This window comes from Podarcis raffonei, chromosome 11, assembly GCF_027172205.1.
Source record: "Podarcis raffonei isolate rPodRaf1 chromosome 11, rPodRaf1.pri, whole genome shotgun sequence".
NCBI classification, from domain to species: domain Eukaryota; kingdom Metazoa; phylum Chordata; class Lepidosauria; order Squamata; family Lacertidae; genus Podarcis; species Podarcis raffonei.
The window spans coordinates 31,512,315-31,530,261 of record NC_070612.1 but is presented as its reverse complement, the minus strand read 5'-3'; the positions used below and the strand labels follow the sequence as shown (position 1 = coordinate 31,530,261).

Below are 17,947 nucleotides of genomic sequence, written 5' to 3'. Positions count from 1 at the left end.
CAGTCACATATTACAGACTCCCCACCTCCCACCCCAAAAGGTGAACAAATACATGAGAGACAAAATACACAGAAAAAATCTGCATAGGCCCAATTAAAACATTTCATTGAGATTGCCCAGGATTAATTTTATGTAGCCATGTAAGTCTTTGCAATATTGAAGTTCAGTTCTGTATAATATAGGTAGAAGAAATAAAAACTTTGTATTACATGATACTACAAGCGCAGTCTAAAGAATACGTAGGTAAGCCCTCCATTTTTCTGTTCCTAGTTTTGTTTCCTCTGGAATTTCCTCATGCATGTAAAAGGCCATAGATTATTTAATGGCTGAAGGCCCTGTGCTTTTGTGCTCAGGCTGACAGGGGGTAAAATGGTGGTGTTCCATAGATAACCACAATAAGTATGGAAGGATAAGGGAATCTGCCTTTCAGAAGTGCACACTACTTAAGTATTTGGACAAAATTAACAATGCACTACTCTCAAACTGCTCATCATGGACAGGATACAAAGAACTGTGACAATAAACCCAACGAACCCAAGGATGATATCTGAATGGGGTCTCCCTAAATACTCCCCTCACATTTCACATGTTAAACTGCTTTTGGAGTTGAAGGAAGAGTCCAAAGTAATGTGTAATATAATAGTGGGGAAAGGCCTATGAGCTTCGGGGGCACTTTGGATGCTGGTGAGCCTAAACAGCTCCTTGGATCCTGGCCACTCTTTCCTTTCCAAGTCTTCAAGTCTATAACAGTGAACTAAGGGGTAACTACTTCTGCTCAAGTGTGAAGTGTACAGCTGGAAGAATGCATTCGGCAGTGAACCAGGGGTAAATTGCCTGTGCAAATGCGCCTTACCTAGGTATGAGAGACTCTGAATTTAATTATAGATATCCAGAAGAACCTCGTTTCAATTGTCTGCTTTTGTCATTGCTTATTTAAACAAACTGACATCTTGCATATTGTATATGCTTTGAAACAAAAAAAGTGTGAAATAAGGATTTTTTGAGTGTCTTAACTTTCCTGTATCTTCTATGAGTGCTCCAGATTTGCTGAATTGCTGCTCAGTGACATGTATTGATTTGATTCTCCAGTGACTTCCACCAGAAATAGCAGTGGCATGTTAGAAGAATTCTCATGCCTAAATATTGCTTCTCTTAATAATGATATTAATAAAACTATTAAGCAATATAAATGTGGCAGTTTGTAAATCGAATCTTAGATATTCTGTCTGGATTTTTAAAATAATCAGGTGGAATATGAAAAGAAACAAAGGATGGGACTTTCTGCACAATTGATCTGTCTTCTCAAATCACATTTCAGAGTTTCAGTGATAATCCTGCAAGTTACTGGTCAGTGTATTCCAGTTTGGGGCAGGTCTCCAAACAATAAAAAGAAACAGAGGAAAAAGCTACTACAAGATATAAAATTGCTGCTGGGGGTTAGTCCTGCTGCTGGTTGATGTTAAATTTATGCAAAGAGTCCTTAACCTAATTTACAGTTCTGTGGACAAACTGAGAGATAAACTCAACAAAATACCGAGATTTGGCAGTCACAACTAGGAAAAGTATTGCCTTTTTTATTCAGCATGAAATACAGAGGGGCCCTCATGTATACATGAGGTGACTTCCACTCATTTGTTTGACCTTGTGCTATAGTTTTGTAGAAAACAATGAAACTAATCAAAAGATGTTTTCCTACCTGTGTGGAAACAGGGATAGAATCTGTATATTAAAAGGTGAAAGATCTATATCATCTCAAGGGAAACCATAGTATCTATATTTTGTGGCAATGAAGAAGCTCATCTGCTAGCACTCACATAAGCATTTGCGGAACAATGCTAGTGGCTATAATTCTCTGGCTCCAACCCATTGTGCTTTCTTACGCTGTCCCTGCAACAGAAATGCCAGCTTGAGGGGGAAGATACATGCACACTGCACAAATGAAAAACAAATGCATTATACAGACATGCCATAGAAGTAACTTTAAAGAGCTAGAGTGCAATATCTGGAAGAGCTGAAGTAACAGTAACAGCATAGCGGAGATTAGAGAAGTAGGACAGTAGAAGGAGAATTGTGCTAGGAATGCAAAAGTGTTCCCAAAGTAATGTTTCTTTTAAATTTGAAATAAACTATGAAATACTTTCAGCATCACTCATAACCTTAAATGCATTTGTTAAGATTGTGTTTTTTAAAGGATGTTTTGATTTCAGTTTGATTTCAGTTTTAATTTTATACAGTTTTTGAAAGAAAGTGACAACGCAGTAAAAATTGTAAGAAGCATGCAATTTTAGTAAGTTGGAAAAACGGCATAATTGGGAAGTGACATCTTAAAATGTATTACTAAATTGATTAAAAGACAGAATAAAAGCCAGTGTGTATCTCCAGTCAGCTGTATTGGTAATAGTATAGCCTATTTTTCAAGCCTTGCAAAATATTCCCCCTAAGAGGCTCATAATCTGCAACTGCTTGATTTAGTTGCAGAGATGTAAAGGTTCAGGGGAGGAAGTTTTTAAAAATTTGCTAAACTAGTTTTCTTTCCTGTTGATATCCCCCTTGTTTTTTCAGAGGATAGATTGGAAACCTTCAAGGAAATCTCATGCATACCTCTCAATGTCCCAATTTTCTAGAGAGACTCTGGGAATTATGAAAGCCATTCTGGCTTCTGAATTGATCCTGGAATGTCCCTATCCTCCCCACACACCCCCTGGCCAGCACTGCCACCAAGCTTGGGGAGGAGAATGAGCTGGCGCTTGTCCCAAGTGATGACTGTGGCAGCAGCTGTGGCTGCAAAGGAGCATCCCCGTTGCCGCTGCTGGCCTCCTCCCTTGGGCTGCTTGTAGCAGCTTCCAAAGAGCGAAAGAGGAGAGGCTGTCGCTGCGAAGGCCCAGCCTCACGTGATGCACTGACTCTGAGCGGTAGGCAGAGGGCAGGCCTGGCAGGGGCAGGAAGAAAGCGGGAGCAGAGTGCGAGTCTTGATTTTTTATATTTTTAATGCTTTGTGTATCTGCTTCTAATCTTGCCCCTTTTAAAAATTTATTTATTGGTGTGTGTTTTTCTTTTTGTAAATCTACCAAAGAATAAAATAAAATAAAATTGGGATTAAGGGGTTTTCTCAGGATGGTGGAGAGAGTGTGTGCCCCATTGGTGTAGTGGTGGCGGCATTCGCCCTTCTCATAGGAAATGACCTGGGGGAGGTGCCAAAAATGGGAGGGTCAGTTGGAGAGTGAGAAATGTCCCTATTTTCATCTGAGGAATGTTGGACAGTATGCTGATGTGTTTTCTCAGTTAACTTATTTCTGAAGCAACATGTTCAAATAATATTATTGCACAGCTAATTCGTGCTGCAGCAAATAACTTGTATCCAAGATATTAAAGGCTGTATCCATTGTTAGCCATACTCAAAAGTATACTCATTGAAATCAGTAGCATGCACAGGTCTTTTGCCTGCACACTCCGCATGATTGCCATGAACTATGATTTAACCTAGAAGTCTCTAATTAACCATAGGTTGCCATTTCATCCAAATTGGTTAACTGTGGTTACTAATTTTAGAACCAAACAAGATATTAAATTATAATTTGAAGTTGGTTTAACTTCCTTGTTTGCTCCAAAGCTGGTAAGCATGGTTTCCTAGTTCAGATGGAATGGGAAACTTATTAGTTAGTGAAATTTGCTTTAAATCACAGCTTGTTTGAATGGGCTTAGTAAGCAGAGATGATAGTCTTTACTGATCCATGGATGGAAATTATGTTCAAATGTTACAGAAGATATTCAGGCATTTGGTGCAGGAGTTGAATCATGGAAAATAATCTGATGAATGGTTGAAAGTGCATATACAAAATCTTAAATTTTGTACATGTTGGTAGTAAGCAACTGAACAGAATATTCCACTTTATGAAAACCTTCAATTTAATGAAGTCCACAAAGCTCAAATGAATGAGTATCAGGCATTATGAATCTTTCAGACGCTGATAAAGAGAAATCTGAGTTATGCTAGTATTTTCAAAAAAGTGTATCCGGAGAAGGAGTATGATATAAATACAGTAAATATGGTTTTAGGTTAACCAATTTTCACTACAGTTACTATGGATACTGGTTACTAAAAAGGTGCATAGGGCAGGCTTCAACTCCCATGGAGTTCTTATGAAGCTCCCTTCCAAGTATATGTGCACAAAATTGTGCTGGTGATATGTTGTTAAGAAGTTCAATGCTATGTTCATAAAGTGTAGCGTAATAAGCAAATTGATTCCAAATTGCTTGCAGCACCAGGTAAAAACTTACTTGTTCACCTGGTATTTGGAAGTATCTGTTTGTTCATAGTCTTTAGTGTAATTACTGACCGCTGCAAACTTGTATTATTAGTATTTTATAAAAGCTTGACTTCTCTGGTAGTGGTCTTTATTTTTTAATTGTGTTTCTGTTCATTGGGGGCATCCATTGTTTTGTTTTTTAAATATCATCTGCATACCATCCTGGGATCTGAAATGCGTGAAGGACAGTCTAAAAGCTCAATAAATGAAAAACAAACTTACTTTTCTTTTATATTGTACTGATAACTGGCCTTTGCCATGCTTCACATTCATTAAAGATCATTATTTTTCTCAAGTTCACAAGTCACATTTATGTCCGTTCATGACTTTAGTGGTTTTAAATCTCTTAAATGGTCTTTTGAGATATTTGTAACATATGTACATTTTAGGTAAGAGTCTTAACATTTCGTTGGTTATGACAAAATGTGAGCATTAAGTAATTACAGGCTTTCTAACCTGATTTGCTAAAAACTCAACTTTTCCCACTCTACTGATGAAATCTATTTGCAAGTGGCTGAAATGAATAGCAGCTGCTTAGAATATCTCATTTAAGAGGGAGGTCATTTAGCATCAGTATAAGCCTTGCATTGAGAGAGCTGCAGAGAGACTTCGATTGGTGTAATTCCCAGATCTACGGGAACAAGATGAGCTTGTGTTCTTGAACTTTCTAAGCAGCAGTAGATTTCTATCATATATGTATCCTGCCTTTCCTCTAATGATCTTAGAGCAGTGCTTTGGACACTCTCAGCAACCCTCTATGCCAGTTAGTCTGAGAGAAGCTGATATGTCCAAGGGCAACTTGCGAGCAGTGTAACTTGGAATAAATGTAAGTCTAGATTTGCTGCATCCAAGTCTAATGTACCTCAACTGCACTACATACTCCCAGTGCTGCTAGTGAAAGAGAGCTAGCAAACTGCCCACTGTTACTTCTGTTCTAGCATGTGACAAGAGCCAATGGCAATGCAAGGAACACAGTGAAGAAAATGTGTTCATATAGTTCACTTGTGTGCATTTTCTTATCATCTTAGATAGACCCATTGAAATTAATCTGGGAGGATGGCATCCAGTCTAATATACCATTTAATAGGATAGAAAGGGGAATACTTCCATGTACTGGTTTCTGGATTGTCTCATTGTCTGCTACCAGAAAGGGTAGTGTTAAGGAGAAATTATTGAATTACTGCAGTTCTTGACCTTTTATAAGGATATAAGGTTTTTGCTCAGATCTCTTGCATTATGTACAGAAAATGGCTTGAGTGTCTGATGTGGTGCCAGTTCCAATTTTCCATTTCTGCTCCTTAGCCTAGCTCCCAGAGCCAGCCTGTAGATCTGTGTTGATGTAGTGAATGAGAACTTTGTACGGTGGCAAATCCAAATTCATCTATTTGTATACATGATGGCTGACTATTGGGGGAGTATTGATTATGAGTAAGCGCCTTTCTACACAATCATTTTTACACAATAAAAGTGATGTTGCCACTTTCTCCAAGAAAATGAAGCATCTTGCCCAGGAGGTCTGCCTTTTAGCAGGATATGCCATTTTTTCATTACTGAATGCCAATGTTTTCTTGTTGCTGTGGAAAACGATTGCTGAACCAATTGCTTTGAGGGATGTGGTAGAGCAAATGTCACCAAAGCCTATGATTATATTGTAGTAAGTGAAAGATGTATGACCCCTTTCAGCCTCTAGGAAACATACCGTTCTGTTCACAACAGTTGTTGCAAACCATGTCCATGATATTCCATTATGCAAGTTGTCTTTGTTCATATGAGTGCATTCCTGAAAGAGGTAGGAACTGATGTGGTAGTATGGTGCAAATTCAGCTTGAGGTTTTGTCAGTTTCTGAGTTTCATGTAGACCCAAAGTGGAATAGATAATAATTATCTAGACTTCAATGACAGGCTTTATATATACTTATGGCTCTTCAGACAATGTTGGAATCTAGCTCCCATCTTGTTCTGCAAGCATTGGTCAGGAAAGATGGGAGTTCAAAAAGGTATAGAGGACTGCACCAAGTTAATTATCTTATAAAGCTCATGAGAAATTGATTTTGAAAGGCATCTAACCAGGAAAAGCAGTTCAGTTTGGTGTGAATTATTTATTCATTATATATGTAGAGTGCCCACCCCAATAACTAAATCCAGAAGTTAGGTGGAAGGGGAGCCATTCTGCTGGATGTGAAATAATCCAGTCTGTGGACACTGAATAACCTCCATTGTTCTAAATAAAATTCAGAAGACTTCTACCCAGGTACTGACCAGGCCAACCTTTTTTTCGTTTTGCTTATGAGATCTGACAAGATCAGCCCTTGTGGTTTTATTTGTATTCTTGGAAGCCTTAGGGAGAGAAATAACTGGAGCAGCAATGAAATCTAACCTTGCTATATAACATAACCAAAGACATATCAGTAGGCCACTGGAAAAACAGCCATGTATGACAGTGAATATCTAAAGGGTAAAGGGACCCCTGACTATTAGGTCCAGTTGCAGACGACTCTGGGGTTGCAGCGCTCATCTCGCTTTACCGGCCGAGGGAGCTGGCGTACAGCTTCCAGGTCATGTGGCCAGCATGACTAATGTGGGGAAATGTGTGTGCGTCCTATGGAGCGAATGCAGGCTCCTTGGCTTCAGCGATAGCAACACGAAGCCTCTGAAGGGCAGAGGGAGCGCTCCCTCTGTGCTCCGGAGGCTACGCGTTGCTTTCGCTGAAGCCTGGAGAGCGAGAGGGGTCGGTGCTCTCCAGGCTTCAGGGATAGCTGCCTGAAACCTTTGGAGTGCAGCGGGACCTCATGCTGCGCTCCGAAGGCTTCGGGTTCCTTTTGCTGAAGCCGGGAAGACTCTCCTGGCTTCAGCAAAAGGAACTTGAAGCCTGCGGAGCGCAGCAGGAACTCATGCTGCACTCCAAAGGCTTCAGGGATCTTTGAGGCTGGCGGTGGGAGAAAGCAGCGCCAGCCCCACAAGCAGCATCATACAGCATCACAAGAACTACAGTTCACAGAGTTCCTTGTGAAAAGGGATTGACTATTAAACCACTCTGGAAATTGTAGGTCTTTGTGGGGATATGGGGGTCTCCCAAGAATTCGCAGTACTGTTGTTAGCAAGCTACAGTTCCCTGTATTCTTTGAGGGAAAACATGACTGTTTAAAGTGATATGATGGATCAGATATATGAATGTTATCCTTGGTGTTCTACTTTAAAAAGGTGTAAATTGCCTATATTTGAATTGGTACAAGCTTCTTTAAGCACATACAACTTTCGTTGTTAACCTTTCAGTTGGAGACTACATCAGTCAGTTGTGGTGACTGATGGGATTGTTAGAAGTATGTGTGTGTTTTTAATACCTGTTTTGGTTCTGGTGGCTTACTGTTACAGAACAAACAAACATTAAAATGCTATTTGTCTAATAGTTTTATTTCTAACCGTAAGGAAACTGGAAACGAGAGATGCCCCAGGGCCATTGCAATTTCCAAAATAATACCATAAAAACTAACCTAGTAGCAATTTTATTTTTAATTGATTTACTTATCAATTATCTCCTTGATTTTCATTTTGAAAATACACAAACTGTTACAAGCCAAAGGTTGCAGAATTCATGACTATTTAATTGGGATATATGACGTATATATCAGAAATATATAGAAACATCTGTTGAAGTTAACTGCAAAAATGTGACAAAGATTTATGAACTGGAAAATAAACTTTGGACAAGCATAGAAGATGAAATATGGGCAAGTATATGGATTGTATGGATTTAAAATAAATTAATATACTGATGGTATTTAATCCCATCAAAGATTGCTAAATAAGATCACAAAAGTAAATTCATTACATTGTTGCCTAGGTTATTATCTTGTCTATTGATAAAGGGCTTCCCATAGGACACAGTCATGCAGGCTGTAATCCATGCAGATTTCAGACCCATAGTTTGAAGTTGAATTGTTTTGAACAAGCCATAGTTAAGATTAGCCACAGTTTGTAGGACTTGAATAACATGACAAGCTGTGGTTAATTTATAAAAAATATGGAAGTGAAAGCTTCACAACTCCTTATCATTACATCAGAAAAAGGAACGAGGCGAGAGAGAGGGCATGCAAGCCCAGAGTTAGTTGCAAAGTCTGATTCCTGTGACCATAATATATTTTTCAATTTGACACCCAGACACAGCCATAATGGGGCATATTTTTTTAAGTGCTTGAGCACATGTTGACTGTGATGGTCGTGGGGTATAGACCCTTAATACAGAGAAGTACCGGTAAGGGAAATAGTTGTTTACTATGTAAAGTCAAAAGACAAGAGGTAGATTGATGCCAAAATTTATTGGACAGTCTTTCAGATGCCACAAGACTTAATTGTTGGTGTTGCTTTGAAAAAACTAATGTATCTCGTTACCTTCTGGAATGTAACAACTAAATATTACATGCAGTGGAGTTTAAAGACATGGTCTGGTGATAAAGCAGCTGGCAAACTGAACATAAGAGCTGGTGGTTTGCATGCATTTTGAAGCATGCTTTCATAGGTTAAGCTTTCATTGGTTAAGCTTGCAATTTAATAATTGAGAGGATTGATTTGTGGACCCAGTCACAGTGAGTCTGAGGTTTCTGGGGTGGGGGCACAGGAAGCAATAAGCGGCGTGGCAGTTTTGAGATTGGTGTGGCCATAGTTTTATTGAGTACAGATGTCAGTAGGCCTAGGGATTGGGTATGTATCCCAACCATCCCGATTGCTGGCTGATGACTTCATCATGGTGAAACCTGGGTTAAGGATCAACATATGATGCACATCAAATATGGGTGATTCCTCCAGGATGCCATTGGGGAGTTCTATGGCTCATTGTCTGCCCCCCATCTGGGCATACAGACAGAATCCTTCCCCTTGGAGATGGGATTTAAATATGGGTTTCTGTGGTTCTATTATGGCAACATTTAATTTCTAGAGTGCTGTGGCTTTCCTATATTTGCTTCTAGAAGTCAAGTAATAGAAATTGAAGTGTTTCGAGCTGAAAACTTTTTAAAAACTTTTTTTTAAAATAGTCTAGACTTGTTTGGCCAGAGGTATTTGATATTGCCCATATAAAATCTTAGTAATACTCAGAGTGGACCCATTGAAAATCAGTGGCCTTAAGTAACTTAAATTCCTCCAATTTCTGACTTCAGCATCTCATAACTAAAACGTTCATGCTTTGGATTCTTCCCACATTTATATGCACTTTGGTGCAGCATTTCCTTCTGCCAAAGAAACAAACAGGTATTGTTTTAGTTGCAGATAAACAACCGCAAAGTAGGTGTAATGGCATTCACTCATCCTTTCTCCCCCCCCTGCCCCCCCTCTTCTCCTCAACTGTTGAAAGTGATTATAATCTCCTTGAGGGAACCTTTTTTCTATGTTATTGTGTGCCACTACCAATCAGTTTATATAATATAAAGTGTATAGTACCTTACTAATGTTATGTAGGTGAGGAATAATAATACTAATCAGCTTGTCTGCTTGGCCAACAAAGCTCTCTTGGGTATTTGTACTTCTACTGCATGTACATAAATAGATCTTTGTGTCCCCAGTATTGTATAAATCAGGCTTCCTCAACCTCGGCCCTCCAGATGTTTTTGGCCTGCAACTCCCATGATCCCTAGCTAGCAGGGCCAGTGCTCAGGGATGCTGGGAATTGTAGTCTCAAAATATCTGGAGGGCCAAGGTTGAGGAAGCCTTGTATAGAATGATACAGACCTTGATGCAGTGGCTAATTTATTCAGTTATTTGTTGCTGTTGAGTTCATTTTTCTGCTTAAAGTCCTTTACCTCATGCTCAATTATCAAATGATTTCTTTAAAAATAGTTTGGTGCATATGGCATCATAATAAAAGGGTATGGTTTTTAAGAGAGCTAATCTTTAGCCAAGTAGGTGGTATGGTTAGAGCTGGGAGCATACCATCAGAACTTGTAAGGAGTGGTTGTATAGTTTCTGAGGCATGCTGACAGATAGTTGAAAAGTACCAAAACTGAAATTTCTCATAAAAAACTTCTGTAGAAATTTGAAGCCCAAATATTTTCTGGATACTGTATTCTCAAAATATATTTTTGTATGCGTTAAATTGCCAAATGATTTTTGGTTTCTGAGAGCAACAATATCTGATTGCCATGTCATAGTGCTTTGTAGTATTTGTCAGTACAGTGGTACCTCAGGTTACAGACACTTCAGGTTACAGACTCCGCTAACCCAGAAATAGTACCTCAGGTTAAGAACTTTGCTTCAAGATGAGAACAGTAATCGCGTGGCGGCAGCGGCAGCATGGTGGCAGCGGGAGGCCCCATTAGCTAAGAACGGACCTCCAGAACAAATTAAGTTCTTAACCTGAGGTACCACTGTATTGGTAGCAGATACACAGTGGCAGTGTGTAATCATTGTGCTTGTCATTGCAAGAAAGGAGTCAGACTCTGGCGGGGTGTGTGTGTGTGAAATGAATCCAGGCCTGGAACTACAGGCAGAGACAGGCTAATACTCCTCCTTCAGAGGCATGTGGGCTCTGACCAGAAAGTGCACTGAGCTTCTGCGCCCTCCACCTCTGAGTAAGGGCTTGTTTTCTGAACCTCCTCCCCAGCTCTAGACTTGAAGCTGGAAATTAGAGAAGATTCCGCCTGACCCTCTGCATTTAAGTTTTAAGACAAAGTTAGGGAAAACACCCTGTCCCCTGGAAAAGGGATTTCACAACCAATTTCTAATTGAATTCTCCTTCAAACTTTGGCAGATTTCTGAATATTAATTCAAGATACAAAATCAATTCCTTTAAACCTTTCCTTTTGATATATTGTGATTTCTAAGGTGGTTGTGTTAAGATTTCTCATCATGGAATGACTTTCAAATCTGATAATGCTTATGGATCATGTCTAACTACCGTTGGACATTTACCAAATTAATGGGCTTTGTTTTGTTTATTTTGCTATTTTTATAATATCAGAACTAATAGATCATGTCCTTGTTTTGCTTGTGTGGTTGTTTTTTTGTTGTTGTTTTGTTACCTGGACTTGTTTTCAGCTGTTTATCTGCACACAAAGAACTTCCCCTGTATCCTTGATTCTTGGTTTGCTTTTATTTGGTTAATTCACTGGAACATCATGCTGTTCTGGTCACTAAAATACAGCAGTATTTTAGCCATCTGGTACTCCATGTTTCTAAATTTGTTTTTACTTTTCAAGCAAGCTTATTGGTGTGTGAAGTAGTTGTTGACTTTGGTGCATGAATTGTAAGTGTATTTTCTCCCTACTTCCCTACCCCAGCTATATGATCTCTTACCTGGTGTTGGAAGTGGATACAAATAGTTGAAACCATATCCAGATAAGACTGAGGCAATCATACTAGGCAAGCTTTGTGAATTAGAGGTTGATATCTACTGAACATTTCGCCTAGCTTCCCAGATCACTTAGTCTTACATTCTTTGAGTGCTCCTGGATCTGTTACCACCATTGTACCTCTAAATCTAGAATGCAATAGGGCCAGGAATACCCCCATCATTTTCAGCATGTGAGAAGGTTGCGTTTTTTCTGACAGATGCATATCTAGTAGTGGTTTGCTTTTTGGCTTGAATCTAGACTACTGCATTTATGTAGTGTTCTTTACTTCTTTTCAAAAACTTTACTTAATGCAGAATGTGATGAAGCACCTTCTGATAGCAGTGGATTGTAGAGAACAAACCATGCTATTCCACAAGGATCAATAGACTAGGAGTTGCTGCCTTCTTTCCATTTGATGTTCTCAGAACTGCACAAACCATTATTTGGACCCAAGTCCTAATCATAAGAACCCATAGACTTGGTGGCTGTCCCACAACTGTGGAACTATTCTGCACCAAAACTCCTCAAGGTCAGACCCTGATCATTTCACTGAAAGTGCTGTGATCTGTTTTGTTTAGGCTATCCTAAATAGGCTGACCTAATATGTGGTGGTCGCATAGTATTAGCATGAGTATGTTAGAAAGAATAAATCAGTTTTGTATGAGTGTATTCTTTGCTTCATACTCTGTGCAATGCATGATTTCTCCTACACAGGAATTAATCCCAGTGTAAGAAATTGTGCTGTCTTAAAATAGAAAGAGGAAGCTAAAACATTCCTCAAGCCTCTACCATCTCATAATGTGAATAGCTGTGGCTTTAGAGATCTGCCTTCAGAGGAGAAAATGTTTTGTGTTCCCTAATAATCAGTTTAGACAGTACAAGGACCAGACATCCATGTGAAGCTTACCACAATTCTCAGAACAATGGGTGACTTTCCTTATGACAACCCGGAGAGTTTTCTAGAGTGGCCCCGGCATGAATTTTGTCCCCGATCCCACCTTAGTCTGCCATTTTTAGAGTACTGCAAAAAAGGTGGAATAAAAATTATAAGAAATTAAAAGTTATCATGTTTTTTCTGTCTCTGTTCTGTTTGAATTTGAAACATCTTCAAGAAAAGAACTGACATTGTACTGACATCATAACGTATTTGTTCAGTCAGTTTCTGAGCCACTCAGCAATATCAACTTTGGCTCAAGTCAGTGTATGCCACTGACAGGTGGTGTTGTGAACTACAGCATGACCGCAAAGTGGGTTGAGCTGCTGGCAATGTCAGAGGCCAAGGAGGAGGGGGAGAGAGGCTGGTGCGTGAGAGGGATGTGCAGGCAGGCAGCCCAGGCTTACTGTAGAGGCTTGATAAGGCCTCAGGGGAGAAGGGAGGAGTGGCTTTGGCAAGGACGGGGTGGCCATGGGGAGTAAGAGGAGGGGTGGCTTAGGGTTGTTGCCTAGGTGCAGTTGGCAAGCGAAGCAAGCAGAGGCTCAGGCCCTAGTACAGTGTTTCTCAAACTTGGGTCTTCAGCTGTTTGTTGGACTACAACTCCCATCATCCCTGACCACTGGTTCCATTTCTCACTTGCGCACCTGCAAAGCATGGAGGAGGGAATAGGCAACTAACATGCCTGATTTATCAGCCTGTTAATTGGGCAAGTTAAGAGTTGTAGTCCAACAACAGCTGGAGACCCAGGTTTGAGAAACACTACCCTAGTACAATAATAAAAACACAGCAGTAAAATAGTAAATTATCACTTAAATATCTGGATAGGAAGCCTTTTTCTGTACAAGGAAACCATCAATTCTTCATTTCTTTACCATTCTTTACTAGAATGGAAATGTTCAAATAAGAGAACAAAATCTCCGTTTTTCTCTAAACTATTCAGCTTGCTCCTCTTTCTTGTTATGTGGGAACCTAAGGATTAGTTTGCAAAGCCAAAATTTCTCACCAGAAATTATGGAACTCTTCAAACCTGATTGTGTCACCATTGCCACCTATGGCAAAGCATGTGGCTAATTCTTTACTTTTATGTTTTCTTCCCTCCCCCATTGTTACTCTCCAGCGCAGATTCTCTTAAGAGTTCTTGGATTTTATTTTTATTTCTAGGTGCTGGCATATCTCTAGCTGCCTAATTTATTGGTTTTTCCTGTGCCACTGTTTGCACATCAGTGCTTTCTCATGCGTTTCTGTAACTGAGCTCAGGTGTGAATTCAGTCAGCTATGTTCATGGTTGTGTAATGTTGATGTCTGTTTATGGAACAGGGAACTTAATGCCAGGTTCTAGAAGCTTAAACTGTGATGTTGCCAGAGACCAATTGCAGTTTAGTTTTTTCTCTTGACGATGCCTTCCTCTAAAGCCCAATGGACTTCTGAAGTGTCAAGGGCTACTTGTTATCATACTGGATAGGACCTTCAATTTCTGACTGTTTTTGACTTCAGTGTCTCATAACTAAAACGTTCACTCTATGGATTCTTCCCACATTTATATGCACAGATCAAGGTTCTATTGGGACCCTGTTTTTGTTGTTATGTGTGTTGATATGGTGGTTTGGTGCCAAATGACATTTGGTGACCTTCCACGTTTTTCACTAGACATAGTTTGGAGAAGGCAGACCAGCCATATATGATAGTTCATATATCTACCAGAATCGGTCATAAAAAGGCAGGATGAGGTCAGGGCGTGGAGCTTCACAGAATAGGGCATAATCTCTAGAAAACGCTTTTAAAGTGGTGTACAGCTATTGCTTAAATGTGCCTTGCCATAGTCAACACATATATGACCATTAGAGATCAATCTAACACAATCCCTCTACATCTGTGTCACTAGAGTTAAGTGAAAATTAAAAGTGCATGCAGAGCAGATAAGAGGATAGCAATCTTTGGGTCATCGAGAGTGTTGGGGGAGGTAGTTTAATCTTTCCCACCAATGCTTCCAATCCAGCCAAGATTGCTGTAGACAGCAATCTTGGCTGCAGGTGGGAGGAAATGTTAAAATGTGTAGTGAGATGGTGCAGAGATCATGTGTGCCTGACTGTAGCTATTGACCCACTGTCCACCACTGCCTGTGTCCCTCGGGGCCGAAAGGGTTCCCCGTTCCTGCTTTAAACCATGATGGGATTGAGGAAGTTCAGGTTGGGGTTAGTAGAATATGTAAAGGAGATTGTGGATATTACTATCATTCCTTATTTCATTTTCTCTGATCATTTTCAGGGGAGTAGTTGGGAGTTGGAAGACTGCCAGTTCCTGAACCCCTAGTGAACATATGTCACAGTTATTGAGACAGAAGTTTATTCCTTAATGAGAAAGACATGTTCGTTAAAAAGCAAAACGTGCCCCAAAGTGGGAAGCCGCTTTGTAGCAGTTGCCCAGAAAAGACTGTATACTCTGCTGTTTTTAAGTAAATAGATACGCTGGGTGGTTTCAACTAACTTTCACTCAGAGTAAACCCACTAAAATTCATGGATCAAACCCGTTTAGGAACTCCATTCACACCACCTTGGATATAAATGTACTAAACAAATGCCGTACTTAAAAACTTGATGGTGAAGGGTGTATGTTTGCAGGGAAGATAGTAAGAAAGGTCAAAATGATTGGTACATCAAAAGAAATTAATCCAAGATGTAGCTGGTTTCACCCTGAAAATAATTCCTTCCTTCATAGTCAGTTTTAGACACATCCCACTTTAATAAAAACATAAATAAATATTAGAAAAATATTGTTTCCTCACTATTTCTGATGAGCAGCAAAACCAGGGCTCCCACAATAAGAATTTCAGCATGATTGATTATGCTTATTAATTTCAATTGGTCTACTCTGAGTGAAATTAGCTATATTCCACCCAATCTGCAGTCCCACTGACGTTGTTTGATCAAGCTGCACATTGTGTTTGCTTGATAACTCAGAAAAGGGGGGAAAGCCTTTTGTGTTGTAGCCAGTGGTGATTGTTGGCTCTGGATAAATGTAGGTCATTCTCCTGCTCGCCTCTAGAGACCTGCCCAAGGAAGTAGTAGGCTCTTTATTCCTTTATGTTGTGTCTATTCTTGCTCGCTCCTCCCAATCATGTCATGTAAGCATGCCAGACTATTATTTATTCTGTCCCCCCCCCCATAAAATTTATATACTGCTTGATTGTGAAGGGGGGGAGGCTGAATACTACATTCCCCCAGTCTCAAATCCCCTGGCAGGGTGAGGGGAACGATAGAAGAGGAAGGAAGATGAAGCATATGAGCCAAAGGGGAATGGGTTACTCGCTTCTCACTTGCACACCTGCAAAGCATGGAGGAGGGAATAGGCAACTGACATGCCTGATTTATCAGCCTGTTAATTGGGCAAGTTAAGAGATAATAGTTGTGAAAGTGACTTCCTCTAAAGCACATACCAATATAGTTCAGCTGAATTGGTACTGAACCAAGAGATGTGGTACATCTATGTGTGTTATAAGTTGGGTGGTGATATCTAGTCAGAGGGGAAGGAGAAATGAGACAAGGGAGCAGAATTGGATCCTGGAGAGGAGCCCAGCAGTCTTGAAGCTGCTGATCTAGATGTGTCCTAATGGATTGTCCTGCCTTGTCCTGCCCCAACCACCATATTAGAGCCCCCTGACTTGACAGTGGCACCGCATCCTGTCATTGAAGTGCTCCCTGCTCCTGGGAAGGCACCTAAGGCTAGACTGGAAAGTGAGCTGGCCAGGTCAACTCTGCCTCCATCATAAACAACTGCAGTTTTCAGATCCTCATGGATTCTATTTCAGAAATACAGAGCATCCTCAGTATTTCTTATCCCCTTATTTGATGATGCTGTATCCTATTTAATTTTAATTTATGACACTATTAACTAAAGTGGTTTATTCTTTGTTAGTGTTTGAAGCTCCTTGGTGTCCTTCCCAGTGTTGGCTTGAGTGCACTAGCAATATCCTTTATCAGAGTCAGTTTTCAGGCTGGATTCATCAGCATCCCATGTCCTTATTTGTATTCACAGCCTTAGGTATGTATGTTGCTCTTCCTGGCTTTCAGTTAATGGCTCTTACTTAATGTTGCCTGATGAGCATCTCTTATTCAGTAAATCAGTCCTTGAAAATATATTTGTATTGTAGTATTTTTAGGTATTGAATAATAGATAGACCTGAATCACCAAAGTTTTATCCCTCTTTAAAAACTGCATGAAACTGTGTCTTTGTTTTGTGGGAACAAAATTTAAAACTGAAGGAGGCAAGAAGAAATGCACAAACTTAGCAAGATTCTAGTAGCTGTATAGCTGGAAAAACTAGTGTTTTTGTTTGAATAATTGCATCAACCATCTGCTCTCATACTGCTAGGTAGTCTGTAGTTTCATAAATTGATTGGAAAGCCGGGGTGGCTCTTGCCCACTGGGATTGGTAAGCCACTATGGGCCACTGTTGTGATGAAATAAACTACTAAATAGGTGGAGCCAGAGTCAATGACAGGTGAGGTCAGAGTCAACTAATTTTAGTTTTGTCGGATCTACGCCTTGAATTAGACGGGGGGGGGGGCAATTTGAGATCGGACTGAGGTTGAAGGGGCAGTGCCCCTTTTACCCAAATACACCATCCAGCCTCCACTACTGGAAGTAATAAAAAGTAGATAGCTGAAAGACCATGTTTTTCACACTTGACTTAAGAAAATGATAGTTTGTATAAAGAACTCCTTCAGCAAATGCTTAAAATGGAAATGCCTTGATAGCTGCCTTGAAATGCTTTGCTATCAGTTGGTGAACTTGTTAAAACATTTGCTAGCATAAGCGGATGTAATTAATTCATATTTGTTGGTCTGCAAGTCTTATGTGTAGATCTGCATTTAAAAACAAACAAACAAGAACCTATTTGTGGACACTAAGTTACTTTTGTATATATTCAATAACTTCATATGCCAGTATTCAGCATTGTGCTATTACAAATTTTCCATCTGTGCAAGCCATCAGCTTGACAGGTGGATTGATTTCCCTCCTTTTTTGTGCTGTTCTGTGGGTTCTCCTGATACCCCCAGAACCAATTTTGGGGGCTTAGGAGGAGTAAAGGCCATTTTGTTCCTTGCAGAGGGCTTCCGCTGATGGGGTTCATTAGGTTGAGCCTGCCCTTTAAAATGGATAAAACCAGAAGTTTAAAACATTTTGTAGCTTAACATTTTGGAACTTTTTGCCAGGGAAGAAGGCACTTTTTAACCTTTCCTTGCCCAGAAATCTCTCACCTGTCCTGCAACACCTTTTCACCCTGGTTCTTCTGATTGCTGTAAAAATCAGCAGAAATACTTTTTACTTTTAGTGTTTTTCCTCCCAGATCATTCTTAATAGGGTAACGATTGTGTGTGTCTTTT

General features: G+C 39.9%; 1 protein-coding gene across 9 annotated transcripts in view; it reads left to right on the top strand.

Annotated features, from left to right (window-relative positions):
* Positions 1–17,947, top strand: part of SSBP2 (single stranded DNA binding protein 2) — a 116,244-nt gene that overhangs the window by 13,951 nt on the left and 84,346 nt on the right. For 2 of the 9 annotated variants that reach the window (XM_053409232.1, XM_053409231.1), the window contains exon 1: positions 7,903–7,907. The exons of the other annotated variants lie outside the window; for them this stretch is intronic. The gene's annotated coding sequence lies outside the window, so the exon portion shown is untranslated. Of the gene's footprint in view, positions 1–7,902; positions 7,908–17,947 lie in introns of those variants that run through there. 9 annotated transcript variants of the gene reach the window in all.